Source organism: Equus przewalskii, chromosome 1 (genome assembly GCF_037783145.1).
Source record: "Equus przewalskii isolate Varuska chromosome 1, EquPr2, whole genome shotgun sequence".
NCBI lineage: Eukaryota > Metazoa > Chordata > Mammalia > Perissodactyla > Equidae > Equus > Equus przewalskii.
The window spans coordinates 20,311,317-20,333,642 of record NC_091831.1 but is presented as its reverse complement, the minus strand read 5'-3'; the positions used below and the strand labels follow the sequence as shown (position 1 = coordinate 20,333,642).

Genomic DNA, 22,326 nt, shown 5'->3' with positions numbered 1-22,326 from the left:
GCCAGTACAAGCAAGGTGCCTCTGGGGCCCTGCCCCAGTTCATTTGGAAATGAATTTCAGTCTGTTTCAAAAGTCAAACTTTGAGTTAAGGGAATTTAGCTGGGAACATGAGGGGTACTCCAATAACCACACACTGAGGATGAAAGCTGCATTGGCCTTGCCCTTGTTCATGCAACCTATGGGATTAGCTGGGTAGGAAGGCAGTGCTGTTTACTCACCAAGCCCTCTGTCTGCAATGTGGCTCAGGTGAGTAACCTGAGAGGCTTGTGTGGCTGGAGCTGAGCTGGTGAATATCATAGCGTAGCATAATTATTGAAATTTAGAATTGAAAAGGCCCCAAGAGAGAATGCAGCCCAAGAATCTCCTTTATAAGCAAGGGGACCCAAGCTTAGCGTAATGTAAGCCCTGACAGTTGGTTTTTCTTTTTGTAATGCAGTGCCTGACTTAAGCTTTGATTGCTGAGGCATCCACTTCAAAGACAGCTATCTCAAATAAACACATTTCCAGCCTCCCCCAACTCCTAGCTCCTTTATTTTAGAGATTTTTGCTTGCTTTAGCTACCTGACAAGTTGGCCACTATTTTTTTCCTTCTCTTCCCTCACTTTAATTCCCGCTCTTATGTTCTAAATTCACCAGTAAAGAATGAACCTGTGAAACTCTAGGCCCCCACCTGACCCCAATAAAAGCAGAACTCCAGCCCATGCTCTCTCTCCCTCTCCCCATGACCTCGCCATGTGGCCCCAGGTGTGTGGTGGACCTTCCAGGACATGTGAGTAATAAACCTTGTCTTTCAGAATTTCCTAACGGTTATTGCTGAGGGCGTCCTCCAGTCATAAGGACCATGAGGGCTGGTCCAGCCACAACATTAGTTTTGAAAGGGGAACCTGGGCCCAGGTGAGTGCTGCCAGGCTTTTCTGGCCAATAGCATCACAATTGATATGCCGAGACTGGCACAAAACAGAGAGGTGCCTTTGGTTCTCTGCAGTTGCCCAGCGTTCTCTTCTTTCCACTGGAGCAGGTTAACTCGGGCCTTAACTGCAGCTACGTGCAACATGTGACCTGTACATCCTTGAAAGGAAAAGTATTCTGTAGCTGTGTGTCCCGTAAGCAACAAATATTTGTTGAGAGAAGGGACTTGTGTTTGCTCCTTCCATTTAAACTATTGTCTCCAGAAAACTCAGTGAAAATGCAAGCGTGTTTTCCAGGAGAGGCAGCTTATTAAACTATTACGTCTATAACACCAATTTCTTAAATGACTTCTGGTTAGCTAACTGGATCCTGAGTGATGAGGATTATTTTGGGCTGGTTACTTTTAAAAACTGCAGATGGGATGGAGGCTCAGAGGAGTGGAATTTGCTTGCCCTTTGATGAGAGACATTTGCATTTGTGAAGGAAGTCTCCATCTGTGGGGGTGTCTCCCTCTCTGCACCAGGAGGAATGGGGGATGGCCTTATCTCTAGAAACTCTTAATGGGGACGGCAAGGACTTGAGTCTTGTTTATTGTGCTTGTCTGGTAACCTCATGTAGCTGGATCCCCCCACCACCAACATCCTCTGGGAAGCATAGGACGTCCTGACTTAATCTGGTCTGATTCTTATCTAAAGGTATAGGGCCACCCAATAACCAGCCCCCACCTGCACTGATACCATTCTAGCGATGTTTTTACATATTCTTTCCTTTGTCTTGTAAAGAGATAACTCACATACCTATGCCTTAAATTTAGCCCGACCCTCAACCCAGGCAGCAGCTCTTCCCTGCCCATGGGTCCTGTCCCCATGCTATTCCACACTATTCTCTAAATAAAAGAGCACTACTGCCAGACCTTGAGAGCCCAAGAAATCTTTCTTTCGACTCCTCGGCTCACCAGTCCCACATCACTGAGGACCCCCAGCAAGTCATCTTCACGACTGGATATAGAGGCTCAGGACAGGACTCCAGGGTGGGGACGTTTTCAGTCAAGGACCTGCCGGGGACTCCCAGGCTCTGGAATGAGAGTGGCCTAGTTCGACATTTTGCCAACCCTGTTGGCAGTGTTTTGGACACTCAGGAGGAGGACTTGAAAATTGTGTCCCTTCAGGAGCCTTCCAAATGCAGGTCTCCAGAAGAGAACTGAAATTTGCCAGCTCGGGATGTTTCCCCCTCTACCAGTTTGCCAGCTATTATACTGAAACAATTAAGGAGAAATTGAGAACCATCCCAATCACCGTGTCACAGAAATGTATTCCGTATGGATACTCTAAAGTCTTTTTTATTGTGATAAAAAATATGCAGCATAAAATTTACAGTTTTAGCCACTTTTAGGTGTAGAATTCAGTGGTATTAAGTACAGTCATAATGTTGTGCAATCATCACTGTTGTTAGAGACGAACCACGGGTCCAAAATGGCATCACTTGTGCTAAAAACCAAAACTAGATTTAATACCTGACCTAATTGCAGTTTCAGCCTTTGGCAGGAATGTGATCTTGATTGACCAGTCTGGAATTTCTTGATTAACACTAATGAGGTAATCTTCATGATAAATCTCCTGCCATTCTCTTCGCCCCAAAAGAAGATGTCCTGGCCTGAAACAATCCTCTTTTCTTTTGCTAATGCCTTCTTGCCCACCCTCCTTCTGCCTGTAAAAACCTTCCATTTTGTACAGTTCCTTGGAGCACTCTTTTATTTGCTAGATGGGATGCTGCCCAATTCATGAATTGTTTAATCAAGCCAATTAGTTGAATTTTGTTTTTTAACAGATTTGGTGGCAGTCGGTGGATAGGAGGAAACTTCCAGTGGCTTTGGGGACAATGAAAAACACAGGCGTGGCACCCTGTGAAACCCTTTGAGTTCTCTGTCTGTCTTGCCGTTTCTGAGAGCTGTTGGTAAGTTCCTCTTGGTTTGAGCTCCACTCTCTTTTTGTGTCGAGCTCCCAACCTAATTGGCTTTTAGGACCACAATTCCCAGGCTTTTGAGTTGAAAGCCCATCCCATGATTTCCACATGGGAACCACTGTAGTTCCCGTTTGTTTGGAATCAGTCTGCGGTCCCCATGCTTTGAGGGCTGCTGATTCAGTCCTGTCCCTCAGTCCAAAGTTCCACAGGAATTGTTGGCCAGACCTGGACTGGGTCAGGGGCTGGGTTAGGCCCAGGATCAGAATGGGTCCGATTTAAGAACCAGACTGGGTTCGAGACAGCCCTGCGTCTGGGATCCGCCTGGGTCTGATTTAGACCACAGTAACATCTAAATCCCAGCCCTTGCTTTTGTCCCTGGATTCCATGTTGAGAACTGTTTCTGGTTCAGTTTGCAGTTCCCTGTCTGTCTGGAATCCTTCCCCTGACTCCATGTTGGAAACTACCGGTGGCAGCTGAAGTTCCCCATTTGTTTGGGAACAGTCTGCAGTCCCCGTTCTTTGGGGTCTACTGGTTCAATCCTTTCCCCAGTCCCTAGTTTTTGGGTTACTGCTGGTATGTTAATGTGCACGTGAAGTAAAGACCATTGCTAGCGGGAATCTCAGAAGCCGAAAAAGCTGCAAAATTGGCATAGGTGGAACATTTAAAAGCTGTTAGAGTGCTTGCCACCTAACCCAGAGACTCCCATGTTGGGATAAGCTGGTCATGGGATGGATTAGATTGGCACTAAATCACCTGTCAACCTCAAGAAAATTTCCTTGCAGTGGGTACACTGTAAAACACCCCACAGTTTCTGACCCCATGTATAACCCTCTTAAGTATCAGTTTGGCTCTGAGAAACCCAAAGGACTAGCTAAAGAAATGGGACCCTTTATATTCAGAGTTGAGTATGCCACCTTCTGGCACACCTGCTTGTTTTATATCTAAGAACTATGGTCCTGCAAGTGGTAGGTATCTAAAAAAATGGCAAAATCTTACTAAAGACAATCTAGAATTACAATAGCCATTATGGGGAATGTTCCAATAAGACCATTAGACAGGATTGCTCACTTAAGAAATGCACTCGAGAGCAAGGGAACCCAGTTTGAACAAACAGAATGGAATACCTATTTTAAACGGTATGTAGAAGCTTCCGAAAGTCTTCAGGATTCCAAAATAGCTTCATTGAGAGATTTGTTACAAAAAGCTCATGAAAAATTAAAGACACAAAAGTTGTTTAAAACAACACCTAGGCCTCCCCCATTTTACCCTCCTAGGGGTCCATTATCAAAACACTCGCCCAGAAATCGATGGCTCAATTGTAATCAACTGGGACACTGGAAAAGAGATTGTCTGCAAAGGCCCTGTGCAAATTCTTCAGCATTGACTTAAATGCCCCCAAAGGGGCCTCTCCCAGAATTGATGAAACTCTGAGGGATTTTTTTTTTTTTTGGTAAACTGCTGCGTTATTCCCTTAAACAGCCAAGGAAAAACTAAAATTAAAATTCATGGGGTTATTCAATACTGCGAGAAACATTTACTGTTTGTCCTGGCTGAAACCTGTCAAGATATTTGAAAGGATTTAATAACCTTATGATCAAAAATTTGGCCAATTTGAAAGCTGATATTCAGAGCCTGATAGAAACTTTTTTTCCTTCGGCTTTCTCCCCTAAACTAAGTACCCAGAAGGAAAGAGGCAATTTGAAGAAAATGTAATTGGAAGAGTGGGTCAGCCTCTTTGGGGTTCTTTGGGAAACTGGAAAGAATTGTCTTTGTCTTGCAAATCTCTGCAGGGCCAAAGGTACAGCTCTAGAGAGTGGTTCAAAGTTCACTGTCTTTTTTTGCCAATCCCCAAACCTTCCCCATGCATAGTGTAAAAGATCAGGACATTAGAAACAGAATTGTCTTGTGCTTAAAAATAGTGCACTAGACCTCTGATAATGGGCAAATATGCCCCCCAAACTGCTTCTTAAGAAAACTTGCATACTTTTTGCTGTGCCTTTGTAATGTAGATTTTCTACCCCTATCTTCTCTGGGACCTAAGAGCCATTTTTTGAAATGCAAGCTTTAGGGAGAAGTTTTTCATCAGAAGGAAAAAAAAAAAGGGAAGGTATGTGGAAAATAAGCTAATGAAAAATCTTAAATGTCCTCCCCATAAATATTGGTAAAAACAAAAGCTGTAAGATCTCTGTTTGCACCTTTCTGTGTGTGTTCATATATGTTTGTTGTAGATATGTGATGTTTTCTACCTCTGGATGGTACTGTCAAAATTAATTGGTAAAAGAGCTCTATTTAATTGGCTTAAAGAAAATTAAGTGCTTAAACTCCCAGAAATATAATAAAAACAAACTCAAATATTTTTCAAGTTCACATGATCTAGGATCAATCTTTAGTTAATTAAAGCTAGTTTAAGTTTGTTGATTTAATTAAAGCAGGCACATTTTTAGAGCTATCAACACTGAATACAACTTTTATTCTACCTAACTTTACTAAAAGTCAAATAAGTTCTTGTTATTTCTGTCATAAAATTTATCAGCCAAAAAAAAATTTGGACTTAAAATGATGACTGACTTTGTCTAATGTCGCATGATGTTTTTGTGGGTAATCTAAACATGATTGTTGGGAGCAAATGGTTTAGATAGATGTAAGAGAGATAAGAGTTTATAGATAAACTTTTTAGCGACAATTACCTTTTATGGTATGTGTACTTAATAATACTTTCCCCAAATCTTTTTGGTAGCCTGAAACCTTAGAATTTTGCTAAGTTAAATTAAATTATGGGAAACTTATTGAATATTTATATCATTTCCAAATAAGAAGAAATACTGAAACATTAATTACTGAACATAGGTTATTTACTTTTTGCTTCTTTTTATAGAGGAATTAAGGATATTTGAGTCTGTTAATAAACATGTTTTATGTCATGCTGAAAAGCATATATTTCTAGAAATTAGAAAAAGTATTTATAAACTTGCCAAGCTATAGAATGCTAATATAAAAGACAGCTCATGATTTTTTACTTCTTTATTTTTTAGGAAATTAAGGCTTTTAAAGGTTAAAAATTCAAATATATGTAACTGAAGCTACTAAAAATAATAAGGGAAACAATTTTGTATGCAAGCAAAGTAGGATGTGGGGGACCTTTTTGCTAAGAAAAGGTGTAACATGCCTAGAAAACAAGGATTCCGTATTTTGCCAAAGTAATTTCCCTAGCTGACTTTCATGCAAAGGCAGCAGCAACAGACTGTAGGAAATTGCAGCACATGTGGTTGAAGTCCATTCTGCTTCTGCAAAAACTGACCCTTCATTGCCAGAATTTTGCCATTCTGATGTCCTTGTCCTTCTCTGATGTCTATCAGAGAAATTAAGATGGGTAAATAATGGCTGTAAATTAAATGAATAGTCGGGGCCATGGGAAAACTAAGGTGGCTACTTGGTTCTTCCCGGCTCCCTGGCAAGCCCCATTTTCTAGTTTTTGCATTCATTCATCCACCATAGTGCCTTTAAGAAAAACTGTTTTTATCCCTAGAGACCTCAGACTTCCTCCCTCTCGACCCTTTGAACACATGCAACTGGACTTCATTCAACTGCCACTTAGCATAGGTTATCAATATGTTCTTGTGGTATGTATGTTTTCTAGATGGTTTGAAGCCTTCCTTTGCTGCAAGACTGAAGCCCTCACAGTAGCAAAGAAAGTGTTAGAAAATGTGTTTCCTGCTTGGGGTATACCTTCCACCATCTCCAGTGATCAAGACACCCTCTTCACTGGGCAGATCATATGTGACTTAATGAAAACCTTGTAAGCTGCTTGCAATTATCGTTGTTCCTATCAACCTCGATTATCAGGCAATGTCGGGGGAACTAATGGAAAATCTGGATTCAAGCAGAACAAGTATTAATTACATAGGACTGCATGAACTGAGGAGGATATGCTAATGTTTTCTTTTTCCAGGTATAAGGTACTCTTTCCTCTTTAGCTAAGCTATGATTTACAGCAATTTGGTAAATTATACCTTTGTAAACAAAGATGAAAGCATTTACCTTTTCTCCCTTCCTGATTGCTCCAGAATTCTGAAACTCTTGAATATTCTTTTCATGGCAGTTTAGTTAGTTGTTTGTATAAGATCAATAAGAATCTGTTCTCTTTGTAGGGGCCGGCCCAGTGGCGTAGTGGTTAAGGTTGTGCACTCTGCTTCAGCAGCCCAGGGTTTGCAGGTTCCGATCCTGGGTGTAGACTTAGTGCCGCTCGTCAAACCACGCTGTGATGGCGTCCCACATAAAGTAGAGGAGGATTGGCTCAGATGTTCACTCAGCGACAATCTTCCTCAAGCAAAAAGAGGAAGATTGGCAACAGATGTTAACTGAGGGCCAGTCTTCCTCACACACACAGACAAAAAGAATCTGTTCTCCTTGTAATAGGACACATTTAGAAACACTGGCTATATTACGAAGGCTTTGACTAGAATTTCATATTTGAGAGAGATGTGCATAGGCTCAGGTATGACTCAACAACTTCAAGAAACTGCTAGGAAAAGTCCACCTGGTTCCCTGCTTGCAAGGTTCCAGCAAAGCAGTCTTAAAAAGAGCTTGTATGGTCAGTCACTGTACTTATAGAAATAATCAGGCCAAGTTTAATGCAAACAAATTTAGATTTACTGTGATTATCTTGGTAAAAAATGGGGGTAATTGTAGAGAGAAAAATTATGTGTGCACCTTTGTAGATAGTAGATTTCAGTCTTGTTAATTGTCTTTGAGGTTTTGTTATACACCTGTAGACTGAACTGGATCCTGACTTCTGGTCTCCGCGAACATCTGGCTGTGACTCACCAAGCTAATGTTTCCACTTTTCTCCCACACTTCTGATTTGCAGTCACTAGGCTGCTTGGAAGGGGCTATACCAGGTCCTCCCCATGACCCAGATGGCAGCCAAACTTCAGGGACTCGAACCTTGGATATCCACCTCAGGACTGAGGAAGGCCCCACCCGACACCTGGTCCCGTACAAAGCCCGAAGACCTCCGAACTGAGTTGATGAGGAAGAGAAGTGGCTGAGGTAAACTGCTTCCACCCAAGTCAATAGACCAAGACTTTATCCTTTAACTAAACATGAAACCCTTTTTCCTTCCCGTTCTTTCCTTTACTATGGCATTGACCTGAAAAGATAACGCCGTCGTCGTATCTCCCAGGCCACTACTAGGGGGAGTAACCTCTGGAATTTAGAACAACTCTTTATTTCAGGCTAGGAGAAACCCTAACTGACCCCTTGGCTGGAACAGGAAAAATGCGACAATTCCTGCCAATGAATCCATTAACAGTGCCACCTTCGTGGAAGTGGTTTGTGTCCGGACAGGATTTTTCTTTCTCTGTGGTGATTAGCGTTCTCCTTGGGCCTATGAATGCCTGGATGACTGGCACACAGCTGGGCAGTGCCTCTTAGGATGTCTGACTGTGCCCCTAATTGTGCTAGAAAGGATGTACGAGGAGGCTTTCATGATTCCTGATTCACTTCCTTTGGCAGTGCCCTACTTCCCTGGTTAGAAGTAAATGTAAATGAGGCTATGATCAGAAACCTCTCCTTAATTCTTCAGGATACTGCAGATTCCATTCCTAAGACATTCGCTGCTCATCAAAGATCTTTGGACTTTCTGGCCGAGGTTGTTCTTGATAATAGGATAGCCCTTGATTATGTTTTAGCTGCGCAAGGAGATATCTGTGCTGTGGCCAACACCACCTGCTGTACCTGGATCAACACCCCTTGGGAAGTTAAAACTCAGTTACATAAGATCATTGAGCAAGCCACTTAGCTGGAAAGGGTGACTGCTTCAACGAGGCCTTTCTTTGGTTGGTTTGGGTCTTGGGGACCATGGCTCTGAAGCGCACTCCAAACATTGGAAATTGTTCTACTTATAGTTATCATAAAAATTCCCCTGGCTTGTTGTTTTCTCTCAAAAGCCTTAAATGCTTGTTTGCAGCTGATAATTGCCAAGCAAATGATCTCTCTAAGACTGGAGTATCAGAAAAGCAATAAAGAGAATGGCCGACTTAAAATTTTTGAACCTGGAATCGTGACTTGTGAAAGTCACAGAGATTAAGCAAAACATCATGAGCTGTGGATACCACACCAAGGATCAAAGAAGCTGCAAGAACTACAGAGTGGTAGCTGAGGGTAGCGTTAATTTAATGACTAATTTTTTTTTTTTTTGCTGAGGGAGATTTGCCCTGAGCTTACATCTTTGCCAGTCTCCCTCTATTATGTATGTGGGTCACTGCCACAGCATAAGCTGCCAATGAGGGGTGTAGGTCCATGTCAGGAACTGAATCTGGACCGTGGAAGTGGAGTGCACTGAACTCAACCACTAGACCATGGGTCTGGCCCCTTAATGCCTTAAATTTCGATCATATCTCTCAGTCAAGCTGAGAGTCTGATCAACAGGGGCGAATTGTTAAAGAAAAAATCACAGGCCCAAAATGGCATCGTTTGTGTGAAAGCCTGTGATACCAGGCCTAGATTTAACACCTGACCTAAGTGCAGTTTTGACCTTAGACAGGAATGTGATCTTCCTGGACCAGTCTGGAATTTCCTGACTAGCACTAGTGAGATAATCTGCATGATGAGACACTTGCAGTCCCCTTCTCGCCAAAAGAAGACGTCCTGGCCTGAAACAATCCCTTTTCTTCTTTTGCTAATGGCTTCATGCCCACCCTCCCTCTGCCCATAAAAACCTTCCATTTTGTACAACTCCTTGGAGTGCTCTTTTATTTGCTAGATGGGGTACTGCCTGATTCATGAGTTGTTAGCCATGAGTTGAAGCCATTCATGAGTTGAAGCCAATTAGAGCTTCAAATTTGCTCAGTTGAATTTTGTTTTTTAATACTATCCAGCTCCAGAACTTTTCATCATCCCAAACAGAAATTCTGTACCTGTTAAACAATAACTCCCCATTACCCCTCCCCCTACCCCCTTGGAACCACCGTTCTACTTTCTGTCTGTATGAATTTGCCTATTCTAGTTACCTTATAGAAGCAGAATCATACAAGATTTGTCCTTTTATGTCTGGCTTATTTCACATAGCATAACATCTTCAAGGTTCATCCATGTTGCAGCATATGTCACAATTCCCTTCTTTTTTAAGGCTGAGTAATATTCCATTGTATGTATATGCCACATATTGTTTATCCGTTCATCTTTTTTTTTTTAAAGATTTTATTTTTTCCTTTTTCTCCCCAAAGCCCCCAAGTACATAGTTGTATATTCTTCGTTGTGGGTCCTAGTTGTGGCATGTGGGATGCTGCCTCAGCGTGGCTTGATGAGCAGTGCCATGTCCGCGCCCAGGATTCGAACCAATGAAACACTGGGCTGCCTGCAGCGGAGTGTGTGAACTTAACCACTCGGCCACGGGGCCAGCCCCTATCCGTTCATCTTTTGATAGACATTTGGGTTGTTTCCACCTTTTGGCTATTGTGAATAATGCTGCTTTGAACATTAGTGTATAAGTAACTGTTTCAGTCCCTGCCTTTAATTCTTTTCGGTATACATCCAGAAGTGAAATTGCTGGATTATATGAAATTTCTATGTTTAACTTTTTGAGGGACTGCCATACTGTTTTCCACAGCGGCTGTACCATTTTAAAGTCCCGCTAACAATCACAAGGACTCCAATTTCTCTGTGTCCTCACCAACACTTGTTATTTTCCTTTTTTGTTGTTGTTGTTAATTGCCATTCTAATGAGTACATCCATATATTTTTTTAAGTTGGTCTTTCCTTGGTCACAAATATCAACAAGAACAAGAGCCAACATACCCTTTAATTTTTAAAAATAGTAACTGTGATGACTCCAAAAAATAAGCAACACATTATGAAAATGCAGCATGCATACTGACATATAGCCAAGTGAAGCCAACGTAAATTTAATAATGTGCATAGTCATAAAACTGGGCACAAATGGTCAGTGGGTCCCATAAAGGAGAGTACTTTTGTCAAATTTTATATAGCCAAAATAAACTGAGTTTTCCTCTTAATTTGTCCTCAGTATCATACTAAGCTTCAGGCGGGGGTGGGAGTGGAGGTGTATGTGTGTAATGATTTTCCCTGATGCTTTCCCTTGGCCCCACCTCTAGTCCAGGTGAGTAAGGCACCTTTTCTTCCAAGCAGTCCGTCCTTCAGTTCTCTTTTCTACTCTTCCTTCATCTTCTTGTCTGGTAGGATGGACGCAAATAAAATTCTGGGTCCTGAGGCTGAGGGTCAGGAAGGAAGTCGAGCGAAGCTACAGAACCAAGTCCATACTCTATAGATGTCCGCTGACCACCAGGTCAGGCCCCTGTTAGATACTTTCTCACGTGTTGAATCTGTGGGATCTTCACAACAAGGCAAGGGAATCCCTATTTTACAGATGAGAAAACTGCTTACCAGAGAGACAAGATTTGCAGAAAGTCACCCAGCCGCTTCGTGGCAGGGTCAGGGCCTGGATCTGGGTCTTCTGACGGACTGCGGTTCTTCTTTGCAGCACCACCTGTTCCTTCATGCCTGGGGTGGTCGAACCAGAGGTGTGTGGACAGTTGGCTTCCAAGTGGGCACCACAGGAGAGCTGCCTGACACCACAAATACTCATCATGCTGCAGATATTTACCAGGCTGCCTACTGTGTGCTGTCCTGTGAACATGGGCTTCCATGATCCTGCTGGAGCAATACATCCACTTTTGAAGAGTCCTTGCACTTTTGCTGTTTCGTAGTTAGCAGACCGACTGTCTGAGGAGAGTAGTTATATCTGAGACCTCTAAGAAAGCTTTTGATTGACACTGATTATTTAGAAGAATAAGGCAAGAAAACCCTCCACAGAGGATCTTAAGTTTTCTCCGTTACACAGGTTGTGTTGCTGGGATCTTAATAATCTTGATGATGATGACAGTGATGAAGGAGCTACTTATTTATTTAGCTCAAACAAAATTCTGGCTTAACTGGAGTGATTTTTTTCACTAACATTGAAAGTTATTTATTAATTTATGTGTGTGCTCAAACATATTTACTCGGTACTTGATATATACCAGGTACTAGGGGTACAAAGATGAAAGATGACCAGCACGTGACTCCAGCCCTTGACCAGCTCACTATCCATGCCTAATAGTGGAGGCAGACACATTGTCCTTTAATTAGCCCACAACGTAAGAAGTGCTGCAGTAGAGAGGTGTACAAAAGAACTGTGGCAACGGGGAGGGAGTAACAATGACCTCTCCCCACGGAAGTCAATGGAGGCTCGACTGAGCGGGGGACGTTAGAGTTGGATATTTGAAAGAGGAGTAGAAGCTTGCAATAGGAAGAAATAAAAGATTAGTGGATGAGGTGACAAGACTAGAAATTTGGCCTGAGACCAGCTTGATAAGATTCATATAGGGCAGGCTCAGGCGTTTGGACTTTGACCTGTTGGCATTAAGGACCTGTGGAAGGAAGAGTTTTAAATGAGCTCCTAAGAGCACAGGGCTCCTTTCTGCTCCTCATGCCCTAACAACCTTTCCCTCGTTGCCAGGACAAGCAGTAAACCCCATGTCTCTGAAAATGTGCTCATCATAAGCATTCTTTAAACTATAAAATGACTTCCAAATTACCTGCAAGATACTTTTGGATTTTATTTTTTAAATTTCTGAGGGAATCTTCCAAGTTGTGGTGGTTTCGAAACTCTTTCCAGCCCTTCATGTCGTAAGGCTTCCTGCCACGTTGGTGATGTCTTTCTCATCCGGCTGTTCGGAGGGATGAATGAGCTCATGGCTGTGATGTGCTTGGCACGCAGGTCTGCAAGCGCTGGGACTTCCTCAGGCCAACTTGCTGTTTCGGAGATGAGGAGACTCTGCCATGAAGACGAGTGCCTTGAACAGGGTCTCCCAGCTTGTAAGCAGCGGAGCCGGGGTTTAAACCCGGTGCACCTGGCTGCAGAACCCTGTTCTTTACCACGACACTGTTCTCACCCAACAAAAACACCCAAGGACGGCTCAGTAGTTCACAGTGTGCAGGAGGAGCCTTAAAGGTTACCAGGAAACACCGAACAGTGGAGAGAACGGGCATGTACAATTAGATTGATGTTTAAATCCTGACTTTACAAATTTGGGGTCATTAGACCTTTGGCAAGCCACTGACCCTCTCTGTGTCTTAATATTCTCATTTCTAACGTGGAGTTAGGACTTACCTTGTGGCATTATTGCGACGATTAGAAACAGTTTACGTAGAGCACATAGAGCAGGAGCTGGTTCATAGCAGCTGCTTAGTAAGTGAAGGCATTAATAATAATAATAATAATAATAATAATAATGATAATAATTATGATGTTTCTTTTATAGAGACCTTTTCCTAACCTCAGACTTCAGAATATTAGGCAGTAAGTATCTATGGAATAATCGTTGTTGGGACATGGGCAGTCAGAACACAGAAAGTTGCAGCCTGTGCACACCAAGCCCATGTACTGTTTTTTTGCTGTATGTAAAGCATGAAAGAGCAGGAGATGGTGGTCTTTCCTCCTGGTGGGAGCTGACGATCTTGCTCAAAAGGCCTCTCTGCCCACCCACGCCCCTGCCGCCCTCACACGCTTGCTTGGGAAGTGTTCGAGAGAAATCAAAAGAGGTGCCCTGTGAACCCTTGGGAGTGCTCTTAACTCTGGCTAATGAGAGTGGGAAGACTTCAGGAGAAGGTGGGCTTAGCCAGGCCCTGAAGGACAGGAAGGACAGGTGGAGATGGTGGGGAGCAGGGGACAACTGGGGGTAGGCAGGGAGAGTGGGAGGATGAGGGCAAGGCCAGCAAGTGGGAGCCCTTTGTATCTGGGCTGGAGCTTGTGGCTCCTGGGGCTGAGGGAGGCAAGTAGCCCAGAGGGGTCCTGGGAGGGAGTGGAGAGAGAAAAGGGCTGCGATGAGGCCACATGGCTGTGAGTCATGGAGCCCGGCTGTGGTTCTGGAGATGAGTAATGAGGGCATCAGTGTGGAGCCGGCTTGGGGGTTTCAGGATAAACACGCAGAGGTGCTTCGTGGAGGCCGACAGAACCTGCCCCTAATGCATCCAGGGGACACTAAATGCTTTAGTATATTCTCTGATGAATAATTTCTCCGACTGTAACTGCATTAGGGACACAGCGGGGCATGGCTCGGTGCTCTGTCTGTCAGATGTCGTTGCCATTTAAGTGAGTGATGCAGAGTGGGTCAACCACAGTGCCTGGGTCTGCAGATGAGGCAGGCAGCCAGGAGAGCTGGCCCGAGAGGTTTTATTTCTTCAGCTCTGTAATCAGATTGGAGGCAGAATGTTTTTCTGTGGCTCCTCCGCACAGTCTCTCTGTTTTTATACCATTTCCCCTCCTCTGCTGTTCTGTTATCTGTCGGTCCTAAGGGTGGACGTGGTAAACTGCTCTGTCTGTCCTCCTTCCAGATCCACTGCTCACGCAGGATCAGACGGGGGATGACCCCACGGTGGCTCATCCTCAATTCTGTACCCACAGGGAGTGGAGGAGGGAAGAGAAAGTGCGCTTATAAATTTCCCCAAGGTACAGAGCCAGGAAGCTAAGGTATCCATGACAGAAACAGGAGTCAGAAGGACCCCAGCAGGCTGGAAGTCAGAGTCAAAGCCAAAATGATGAGATTTTGCAGAGTAAGCGCAAAAGTTGGCATTTAGGTTCAAAAAGTCAACTATATAAGACCAGGAAAAAAATGTCCCTGGGCTTTATTTATTTATTTTTTTGAGGAAGATTATCCCTGAGCTAACATCTGCCGCCAATCCTCCTCTTTTTGCTGAGTTAACATGTGTGCCCATCTTCCTCTACTTTATATGTGGACACCTACCACAGCATGGCTTGCCCAGCAGTGCCATGTCTGCACCTGGGATCTGAACCTGCAAACCCCAGGCCGCTGAAGCAGAACGTGCGAACTTAACCGCTGTGCCACCGGGCCGGCTCCCTGGGCTTTATTTTTTATGAAAGGCTTAACATGGACCAATTGTGTGGGAGAGCTTCTTAAAACATTGAGTCTAATCTTATTTTACATTGCGAAATTTTACTATTAGAAAAGAAACTCATATTCATTGTAAGAAAACTAGAAAATTAAAAAGAAATGAAAAAGAGAAAAAGTTTTTGGGGCAGTGGTTACACTTAATCTCATCTCTCATGATTATCTGTTAACCCATTGGGGTTATGACCTATTTTTTTCCCTAGGCAAATATACATGGTAGATATAATATGGTCCAAGTTTTGAAAGAACATATTTTGAAAACTGTATTTTTTATAACTAAATATTATAAACAAATTTCAAAGCCATTAAATATTTTTCTGCAACACCATTTTAAAGTGTTGTATTCTATTTTAGAGATTCACTGTAATTTATACACTTTTCCCCTCAATTTTTGTCTAATATAGTGAATGCTGGGATGAATAGCCTTGGAAATAAATATTTGTGCAGACTCTTGAGTATTTCTTTACCATAAAGTCCTGGAAATGGAAGTTCTAGAATTCAAAGGGTTATGAACATTTTAAAGGGTTTTATTTTGTTGCTTATGATGTGTTCTCAAACTGTGCCCTAGGCCGTACTACCAGTGTGTGCGAATACCGGTTTCCCCACATTCTCCCTTGTAGTGGGTCTTATGATTTTAAAATATCTTGCCAGATTGGTAAGTGAAATGTGGTATCTGTCTTGTTTTAATTTGTGTTTTGGATTATTAGTGAGGTTAAATATTTTTTCTTTCATATGTGGAATTTTTAATCTCTCTTTGTGAATTGCCTATTTGTGTCTTTTGCCTGTTTTTTTCTGCAGGTTTAATCTTTTTCTTATTAACTTAAAAACTTTTTAATGTTAAGACTATTAAGCCTCTTTTTTTTGCCATCTAGGTTGAAAATATTTCTTTTCAGTTTGCTTCTGGCCTTTGATTTAGCATATGCATATTTTAGATTTTTATATTGCCAAATCTATCAAAATTTTATTTAATCTTTCCTTTGGTGTCATATCTAGAAAAATCTCTCTGGACCTAAGATCATATATGTTCACCTATATTTTTTCCCTGATATCTTCTGGGTTTTGTTTTTACTTTTAATTCCTCATAGTTTAATTACAAAGCAGTTTAAGCTCATATCCAAATCAAAGGAAATAAGTTATGGGGAGGAAGATTTTGATTCAATATGTGAATGAAATTTCTAATGATTTAGAGCTGTACAAAAAGAGAAGGGATTGACAACTAAGGAAATAAGCTAATCTCATTGCTTGACCCTCCACCAGGGTTCCAGAATTGCTTGGCATTCTGCAAGTGCTCAGTTGACATCTGCTCAGTGAGTGATGGAGCAAGAGACCTCCACGGTGCCTTTCAACACTGCTTCTCTGACTTGGCTCGGTTTTCAGCTCACTCCATCTCCACAAATCCTTGCAGAATTGGAGATTGTGGCTCTTAGGGGTGAAGCAGGCAAGAGGACAGGACGGCATGGAGAAAGCTGATACTAGGGGGTCTCCTTCTCAAACTTCAGCTTCCTCATGTGGAGTAAAGGTTTGCAGAGTTCATCACTGTTGGCTGGGCACTGGGGTGGGAGGGAAATAAGTAGGTGAACGGGTCCCTAGCTGAAGGGATTTCCAAGCAGGTTGGGGAGGTGAAGCAGGTGCCCGTGCCCCTGAGGACTGAAGGAACAGAATGTGTGGCTTTGAGGAATAGGGCTGTAGGAGTGGGGGACAGGTGCTGCGGCAGGATCTTAAGAACCGTCAAGATGCATTTTATGAGTGGAGACATGGAGGTCTGCTCCAAGTGGTTCTCTCCTGAAGGACTCTTCTACGAAGTTCTCCATTCAGGTGAGCTGAAGAAATCATCACAAGGGGTAAGAATTTCTTCTCTACTTTTTCAAATGGCTCAGTGACTCAGGGGAGAAGAAAATGTACATCCTCATTAAAATTATACATGAAGGAAATGTGAATACACATGTCTATACACATACCACATACAATACCCACGTGTGTGTACAGGTGCATATGTACCTGTCTGATGTTTGATTTACTGTTGGTTTTTTTTCTGGATAAAGATCACTGTACTTTCCAGATTACACCAGCCTGGGGTAAAAGTAGGCTCTTGATGATAGAGACAAATAAGAATGTCTCCCTCCTACCTCACGCATTCTATGGAAATGCCAGCCCTTCTCAAAGCACTCATGAACGCATCTGTTCTCCTCTTCATAACCTATGTGTCTGCCATCTCTGCTGCTCTGGTTTTCCCGTCTTGGGGGATGCCAACAGTGGGAGCTCTGCCTCCAGTTCTGCAGCTGCTCCTGCTGTTTGCTGTCTGTGCCCAGCTGACTCACACCCATGAGACGGAGGACGATGTCTGCAGCAGGGTGCTGCTTCTGGTAGCAACTGAGTCTGCTCAGGGTTCCAGCAATTTTAATTTTAACGGCTCTGTTATTTCATCTCCTTGCTAAGGTTCACGTGAGTCTTTGGGGACTGGGCTGGGAGATGGTTTGATGGGCCGCTGTCTGCGAAGCCCCTTCCCCAGCCTGACCTGGCTTATTATGTTTGCAGAGGACTTGTCTTAGCTCCATGTCTCTTCTTTCCTAGACTCCTTGTTTCTTCAGGCAAAGCCCTCTTGTCCAGATGTGCCTGAAGTCTAGGGGGAACATAGTTTATGGGACATGCTTACCCATCGGGTCCAATCTGGTGGACTCCCGCGTGGGCTCCAGAGCCAGCTGCTTTGGGGTGCACCATTTATCAGCTGAGTGATCCTGGTCACATGGCTTCACCTCTTTGGACTTTAGTGCTCATCTGTAAAGTGGAGATAATGATAGTACCTACCTCAAGCATTGCTGTGGAGATTCTCTGAGTTAATATGAATGAAAGGATTAAAAGAGTGCCAGGCAGATAGTAAGCACACAGGTCAAAAAATGTTAGCAGTTATTATTGTAACTTCAAGCTTATTCTCCTGTTCTTAGATTTTGCTTGATTGGAAATTTCTAATTGGCGTAGACTCCTCATGGATTCTGGCGGGTTGAAAGGAAAAAACAGAGGAAAGCCACTCAAATCGTGGTCATCATAACAGCTATCCAGGTTTTGAGCTCCTTTTGAGGACCAGTGCCCTGGCTGGACCAGCTCTCCTCCCTTCTTTCCTGTGTCCTTCCTCAAATAATTTTTGAACAGGACAGACTTGGTCCAGCTCTCACTGAGCTCCAATTCTTACAGACTGGGCATAAAGGAAGAGAGAAAATAAAGAATTGAGAGAGGAGGAGAGAAAAGAAAGATCTGTAGGGTGGGGGTTGTGTTGGACATACAAGTTTTGGAGTCTAATAGACCTACCCTTGTCATTTCTAGTGTGACCTTAAGTAAATTGCTTAACCATTTTGAACTCAAGATCCATACAGTGGCATTACTATTTAACTATCTTATGGGATGGGAGTGAGGATTAAAGGAAATAACTTACATGGGAGCTACTCAATAAGTGTTAGTTTCTTACCTCCCTCCTCCTGCCCTTACTCCAGCAAGAGGAAACCAATGTCATAAGTTGCCTGCCCATGACATAGACCTTGGAAGAATTCAGAAGCCATCAAAAGATCATTTGTGAGAGGTTTAGCCAGCAAGATCTATTCTGTAATGTCTTCTCTTATCAGATTTATTTTTTTGGTCTTTCAGAGGGTGGGGCTTGCCTGCAGCAGGTACAAGTGAACTCTGCCGATGGTAGCTGGATCCAGAGATGGCAGTTCGATCGCTGGCTGGTTGACTTCTCCTCCTGACTGCTGGGATTGTGAAATGATGTGGGCAGTTGACGCATTTTGTCACTCTCCATCTGTTCCCCTTTCCCTCTCCCCGTTTCACTGGTATTTTTGGAAGAATGGTTAAGTACATCAACCTTTAAAAAAAGTAATTATTAAATCTCTCTTGTCATCAAGATGTAGTGGGATAACTCTTGGCAGCATCTAAATCTGGATTTTAGAAACCAGATGAGTTTTTTCCTTGGCCAAATTTTTTTTTCCTTTTGAAACAGTTCAGCCTCTGCAGCAGCCTAATGGCTACTTTTCAGAGCTTGTCCTGACCTAACCAGTTACAAAATGATTTTCCCATTTGAATAGCTCTGCTGAGGTCTACTAAGCCATATAGAACCAAGTGGTGACTGTAATGAGCTTTGCTATTTACAATAAAATAGTTTTTTGGTTTATTAACTTCTTGTTTCCAAAGCCTAAAATGTGTGGCTTCAGCAGTATCTTCATTTGAGGCAGCTGGCTGGTTGGGTGGCTGGATGAATTAATTGGTGCTCAAGGTGGCTCCTATGGAGAAGTAACATCTATCAGGTATCAGGTATCAAGTGCTTACGCTGTGTGAGCAAGGAGAGAAGTACTTTAGGTGCATTATTTCAGTTGAGCACCCCAAATCAACAGCTGGTATTTATTGAGTGCTTACTCTGCATCAAACTGTGCTCCGTGATTTTATGGCCTCATTTGATCTTCATATCATCTTATGAGTTGTAGTCACCTGGTGAGGATCAAGTGATAGTCACTCGACTCAGCTCTCTTCGAGGTCCAAGCTAGTTTTATTGAATGACGAAACTGAAAAAAAAGTCCTTGGGATAAATCTTGGTAGCTTTTAGGTCTAGCTGGATCCAGGTGCTCAAATAATATGATTGAAGTCTTTCTCTCTCCTCATACTGCTCTGCTTTCCTTTATATGTATTGACTTTGTTCTCAGCAGAAACTCTCTATGAGGTGGCAAGGATGGCCACCAGTAGCTCTGATTTGTATCCTACCAACCTAGAGACCCAAGCAGAAAGAAAGTGCTTTGGCCCAGTGGCTCCAGCATTCATTCTCAGTGGACTACTTTTGGTCACATGCTCATATCTGAACCAGGGAGGTAGATTAGATTGATTGGCCAGAGCTGGGTTATGTGTGTACCCCAAGTGTTTGGCTAGGGTGAGGAGTAAGGTTCACCCAACCATAGCACATTGGTTGAGGTGGGAGGGATGGTACTCTCAAAGGAAATCAGGGCCCTTTAACCCAAAGAAGACAAAGCATCAGGTATCTAACACAGTTCTGTTATTGGGTCCATTTCATAGATGAAAAGACTGAGGGTCAGAGAATTTATGTAATTCGTTCCAAGATCTCACCCCTAGGAAGTGTCAGAGCTGGGATTTGAACCCTTACCCTATCTTCCTCCCATTATTTGGCCTATTTTGGGCCTGTTCAAATCTATTACAGTCTTTGTCTCAGGAGCACCTATTGTGTCTTTCTGCTAGCTTGGATTCCTGCAGGTGACTTGTGAACAACTGAAGACAGGTATCGAACAAGAAGTAACCCAGTGACACAGGTGTGGGGTTAGACGAGAGCTCTGCTGTGTGCTGTGAGTCAGATTACTGTATGCAGTGAGTAGGGCCCAAAGAACTGTGGCCCAGCGGATAGGATAGGCACAGAGTGAGTTCCTTAGGAAGCAGGGGCGTCACCAGGGGTCTCTTCCTTCTGAATACTGCTTCCCAGGCCTGTGACCCTTCCCCTTTGGTCGAGGGAGCCCCAGCAGTCACACCTGAGATGTTGGGGGTGATGCTTCCTCCTGCTGCTGGGGAAGGGACCGTATTACTGTGACTGCTGCTGCTTCCTTTACCGAGGGAGGGGCCTGTTCTCCGGGCGCATAGGAAGGATGAGGCAAGTGAGTTGATTCCATTGTCTTCGTGACTGGGTTTGACAACTCCCTGCAGTTAAGCCAACACCAGTGGCTCCGGACACTGAGGAGTCACCGTGAAGGAAATCCTTCCATGTGCTCCCAGGCGGCTCTGCCACAACCTGAAGTGTTGTATCTGCAAGTGCTGGATGGAAACCTCTGGTTGCACAGGAAGGGATTGCCGATAAGACATACGTGGACGTAGCATTAAATAACAGGGAGAACGTGGTGAGAAACGTATTCTCTTCTGAGTTCTTTATCAATCCTTCAGATCAGCATCTCCCTGAGACTTTGTCCTTGATGTGGACACACCCCAGCCCAGTCACCTCTCTCATTTTCTTTCTCACATCAGCGGGATGGGCCTCATGCTCAAGAGTTTTTAGCAGGCAGTAGCATCCAGCTGGAATTCCATGGCATTGCTTTTGTTTTAATTGTATGTATCTTTATGGTTTCCTTCCATTATGGCTGGTGGTACTGGTTTTCTGCTTAGGATAGGGATATGAATTTTGTGTACAAAATAAATTTATTTTAATTAAAGAAAGTGAGTGGATTGAAAGAAGACATTCTACACTATATATATCTTACATGTATCAGTCAGGGTTCAACCAAATAAACAGAGGCAGTAGGAGATATGTATTAAGAGATGTATTGCCAGGAACTGGCTCACATGGTGTGGGGTCTAGCTAGGCGAGTTTGAAATCCACAGGGCAGTTGCTCAGGGCGGGCAGGCTGGAGCTCTCACGCATGGGCTGAAGCCGCTGTCCCCAGGTGGAATTTCTTCTGCTTCCAGGAAACCTCGGTTCTGCTCTTCAGGTCTTTCAACTGATGGAATCAGGCCCACCCAGATTATCTAGGACAATCTCCCTTACTTAAAGTCAACTGATTATGGACTATAGTCGCATCTACAGAATGCCTTCACGGCAACACCTAGATTAGTGTTTGATTGTATAACTGGGGACTGGTGCCTAGCCAAGTTGATACACAGGACATTCCGTTATATAATAGCACAGGTGACATTATATATAGCCTGATGAGGTTGTGAAGAAGATAAGCAGATGATGGGCAGCTGAGAAACCTGAGCCAACAGGTGGGGCAAGTGGTTTGGATGTTAGGCCCAGAGGGAGGGAGTTGCAAGTTCAAGGCCTGGGAGTGAGGCTTTCTGTGCTTGGTGGTGGTGATGGGTATTTCAGCAATCTGGGGCTTAGCCGTTGGGGTTGGGGGATGGGTGGGGAGAGCAGAACCCAGCAGCCTGCCTCTTCTGCCACCTCTTCTTCGGCAGCTTTTCTAAGGGACCAGATTCCGTTTACCACTGTCACCCTAATTTTATCTGTTTGACTTCATAGAGGTAAGTTTGTTCTTAAAAAACGTCTGCAAAGGGTTGGACTCCAATCATTCAACCACATGGTGATTGCGGTACTCACAAAGCCTCCCCCCGTCACCCATCACACCCCTTTTACGAAAGACTCACTGTCAGAGTTATTGATGGACTTCCTCTTTGGAGCTCCAAGGTTGCCCCGTCCAGTGATAATGGTCATTGAATTGGAAATATAATTACATGATTATTAATCAAATGTATTTTCTCTGCATTGAAGAAACAACTCAAAAGGTCCATGGGGAAGTTTTTCTCATTAAGGCAATTAGGGAAGGATATGGAACTTGTGCTTAGATGAGAAGATTGACTTTCTGCAAGTCTCCTGGGGATGCCAACAGAGGAGAGGGAAGCGGGTTCACTTTTTAAAGACCAGAATTTTCTGTTTTCCTTTGGAGGCCTTAATTAATTTTCTGGACCATGAGCCGTGCCTTCACGGAACACAGAGGGCTGATCAGATTTCCAGTGC

The 22,326-nt window shown here is 43.4% G+C and overlaps 1 long non-coding RNA gene across 1 annotated transcript in view; it reads left to right on the top strand.

Annotated features, from left to right (window-relative positions):
• The window catches only part of LOC139085488 (uncharacterized), a 66,024-nt gene extending 51,066 nt beyond the window's left edge, over positions 1–14,958 (top strand). Inside the window, exons 3-5 of the long non-coding RNA XR_011543817.1 lie at positions 2,737–2,862; positions 7,739–7,920; positions 11,372–14,958. This is a non-coding gene — a long non-coding RNA (uncharacterized lncRNA). The remainder of the gene's footprint in view (positions 1–2,736; positions 2,863–7,738; positions 7,921–11,371) is intronic.
• Positions 14,959–22,326: the final 7,368 nt, after the last annotated feature.